Source organism: Triticum dicoccoides, chromosome 1B, assembly GCF_002162155.2.
Source record: "Triticum dicoccoides isolate Atlit2015 ecotype Zavitan chromosome 1B, WEW_v2.0, whole genome shotgun sequence".
NCBI classification, from domain to species: domain Eukaryota; kingdom Viridiplantae; phylum Streptophyta; class Magnoliopsida; order Poales; family Poaceae; genus Triticum; species Triticum dicoccoides.
Genome location: NC_041381.1, coordinates 593,921,774 through 593,926,064, shown reverse-complemented (window position 1 = coordinate 593,926,064; position 4,291 = coordinate 593,921,774).

The following is a 4,291-nucleotide window of genomic DNA, read 5'->3' as shown; positions in this document are numbered from 1 at the left end:
GCCTCGATGTATATGTTGGAGCTATTATTATGACCCTAGGTGTCTTGGCTAATCGCCTAGCAATTTAGCCATGTTATGTGTCCAAGTGTGATGATTCTGGCCATCATTCTCGAAAGCATCCCGTGATGCCATTTAGTTGGTAGGTATTCTATTCCTGGGATCTTAAACCCGAGATTCACTCTACCTACTTCATGTTGTTAGTGTTTGCTAGTTCTTTAGGTTATTAGTAACCTTTGTGATAGTCCTCGAGGTTCATGGTATATCCTTCTTCCAAATATCATGAACTGCTTATGGCAGAAGTTCTCTTGAATCGAAAGATCACAACAAGAGTGCTCTCAATGAGTTTCCCATCCTATGTTGTAAATCTGCCAGTCCTACCTTTCTGCATGGGTTGTCCGAAAGAAACCTGTTGAACTTGGTTCGACATGCTAACCCATGCATCCATAACTCAGTAAATCGTATGTTCTTTTGAGTTGTCCCTCTTTAGTTGTCTTCTGACCTTCGTCTATCAATTGATAGTCAAGAGTATGCGTGCATTCATTCATCGATGCCTATTACCCTTGTGGTCCATCAAGCCATTCGATTCGGAATGACTAGGAGAAACAAACTCCAGTATCTCATCCATTTCCAGGATTGGATCAAAGTAGTTGAACTTCGCAGATCAAAATGCCAATCCAGCTTTTGTTCTGTTCTACCTTGGAGTATTACCATATTTATGTCAAGAATATCATGGTTATTACACACCATCCCATGAACTCTTGATACAGTGATACTTCTCGCCATTATTATTCATCCCTTGGTCCCCGTGTTGTTGTAACCGGAGTACCGACAAGTGAACTGTGATGTGTGAAATCAATACTCCTAGCAACCCTGTTGCTTGGCAGTTAATGGACGACAATTTCATTCTTAGCATGTTCATTCTGAATTACCATTCTAAGATTAATGGTGCAACCTAGTCCTTATCTCCTGGTGCACTCTTCGATTGATGAGTTAGGATTTTGTCAAATCCTTGCTCATTTGATCATATCGTCTTGCCCTGAAAAGCAAGATTGTTCTTGAGCTTAGTAACATATCGGTGGTTTGTGATTGTCGGTGTCAAAACCGGCGGATCTCGGGTAGGGGGTCCCGAACTGTGCATCTAGGCGGATGGTAACAGGAGACAAGGGACATGATGTTTTTACCCAGGTTCGGGCCCTCTCGATGGAGGTAAAACCCTACTCCTGGTTGATTAATATTGATGATATGGGTAGTGTCGGTGTCAAAACCGGCGGATCTCGGGTAGGGGGTCCCGAACTATGCGTCTAGGCGGATGGTAACAGGAGACAAGGGACACGATGTTTTACCCAGGTTCGGGCCCTCTTGATGGAGGTAAAACCCTACGTCCTGCTTGATTGATATTAATGATGTGGATATTACAAGAGTATATCTACCACGAGATCAAGGAGGCTAAACCCTAGAAGCTAGCCTATGGTATGATTGTTGTAATGGTTGTTCGTCCTACGGACTAAAGCCATCCAGTTTGTATAGACACCGGAGAGGGCTAGGGTTACATAGAGTCGGTTACAATGGTAGGAGATCTACATATCCGCATCGCCAAGCTTGCCTTCCACGCCAAGGAAAGTCCCATCCGGACATGGGACGAAATCTTCAATCTTGTATCTTCATAGTCTTGGAGTCCGGCCGACGATGATAGTCCGGCTGTCCGGACACCCCCTAGTCCAGGACTCCCTCAGTAGCCCTCGAACCAGGCTTCAATGACGATAAGTCCAGCACGTATGTAGTCTTCGGCGTTGCAAGGCGGGTTCTCCTTTAAGTTCCATGTACCTGCCGAACAGTGTCCGGCTTCCTTATCAATGTCGTGCTTCTTGGCTTCCACGCCCAATAATGGCTTTCTTCCACGCGTCGCACGAATGCGAAAAGCCAGGGTATCTTTTATGTTTTACCCCCTAGCTGCGCAAATAACCTGCCTATAAGAGAGGCAGGAATCCAGATCCAAATCACACCATCTTCCTCCCGCGAGTACTCATCGGAGCGCTTCTGACCAAAAATCCATTCCATCATGGACCGTCGACGCGGATCCTCTTCTCGCGCACCCAGTCCTCCGCCAGGAGATTGGAGGAGATGTTCTGTTCCGCACAGCGAGCTGGTGACGCTCCAAGCAGAGGGATATCTTCCTCCGGCCTTTATGGTTCCGGTTCGAGCCGGGCTGGCCACCTATAAAGGTGGGAAGCAAGCGGAGGTCACCCCTAGTCCCTCTAAAGGAGAGCGGGTATGCTTCGTCCCTTATCTAATAAGGGGGCTTGGATTTCCTGTACATCCGTTCCTCCGCGGGCTTCTGGAGTTCTACGGACTCCAGCTCCATCACCTAACGCCCGCCTCCATTCTGCATATCGCGGGTTTCGTAGCTCTTTGCAAGCTATTCCTAGGCATTGAGCCCCATTTCGCGTTGTGGAAGAGGCTATTCTGCCTCGTACCCCGCTCTCACGAGGGGTCAATATATCAAGTGGGCGGTGCCGAAATATGGCGCATCGCCGGGACCGGATATCTATCCGGAACCCCTAAGAAGGCGTCCGAAGACTGGCCTTCGGAATGATTTTATATAGAAGACGCTCCACTACCGGACCCAGTTCGGATCGGCCTCCCTAAGTTTAGCAATGCTCCTCTGAAGAAACGCCTAAGTTGGCGCCCGCGGAGCCCTCAGCTGGAGGAAGACAAGAGCGTCCATTATTTGATGGGCCGGATAAGGTTGATGGCCCATTCCGGATTGACCATGATCAGAGTCATGGCCACGTGCATTATGCGGGGGGTGCAGCCGCTGCAATACAGGGGCCACCCCATGTGGGATTTCAACGGGGAGGACGATGCCACCCGTCATGGCCGTAAGGGGCCGGGATCGGCCGAGGATCTGGTGAAGATTCTGTCCGGCCTGTACAAGGGGGAGAAGGAGGACTTCCTCCGTGCGAGCCCATTGAATGGGTTCTCCATGAATAACCCTCGAAGCTGGGTAAGCGGATGTTTATTCATCTGACCCGTGCTTTCAAAGCCGAGTGCCTTACTCTGTGATTTTGACGCAGGAACTGCGCCGGGATGTGGAGGACATTCACAGTCCGGCTCCACAACCCGAGGATCCGGAAAGATCCCTTGATCCGACCTCCGAAGAGGATCCGGATATAAAGGTGGAGCTAATTGATGGGGTGTTCCACCAACTCAGCATGGACAACGCTCTAGTCGCCATTACGGCCGACTACCCCGGCTTGTCGCCGGCTTCCCAGGTACTTATGACCGAATTCCTAGCACCATTACTCCATCCTCGCGCATTTCTGACCACCGTACAATGGTGTCTTGCAAGCGGTGCCTTCAAGGCGGGAAGCCGAACCCGCGGCGGCTGACCAACAAGGGTCAGTCCGGCCCAGCAGGCGGAAGAGGAGCGCGGCGCGGATTGAAACGTCGCTGCAAAGGTATAGCTCACGGTTCGTTATTTAGAGCAACGTTCCTAGGAAGCGTTTGAGTGCTCATGACTTTTGTAGGAGAAAGAGCGCCCGCCGGACTGCGGGCGTAGAGGTTGCCAACCCAGCCTCTACCAGCCAAGCTCCAGCGCCCGGTCTGGAGGGGGAGGCGAGCGCAAGGCGCGAGCCGGATACTCCTCCAACGGAGGATGCCGACAGACTGTCCGCCACCAAGTCTGAGGTGGAGAGCGCCATGAACCACAGGCGCCGCCGGATAGTTTCTCGTGACACGTGCTTCTCCCCTGAGGCGTTGAATGCCTTTAACGCGGGGGACGCGCACCTCCGTGCCGCTCAAGATGGTTTGACCAGAGCCATGGAGCAGTATGTAAAAGACATACGGGTAAGAGATTTTAATAGTTGTATATGCCAGTAGCCCCCGAGACTTAAAGTACTTATATTAACTGATTTAAGGATCATTTGAACTGTAGGATCTTACAAAGAAGAATACCCAACTGTCTCAGGAGCAGCAAGAGTGTAAGGCCCAACTTGAGGCCGCACTTGCTGCCGTAGGAGGAAACATAGGGACTTCTCCTGGTAACACATTATTTAAAAAGATAAGTGGTGTGCGGCCTGCGCGTAAGTCTAATAATGACGTTGCAGGTGCTGCCGGCTAAGATCCAGACAGGCAAGAACTACTGCGCCAGCTGAAGGCCGGCGAGAGGGTGCTGAATAAGGTGCAGCAAGAGAGGAACAGGATCCAGGATGCCCACACCCAGCTTGGAGAAGAGCTGAAAGGTGTTCGGGCCGAGCTGTCTGGCTCCGTTAAGGAGAATCAGCGGCTTCGT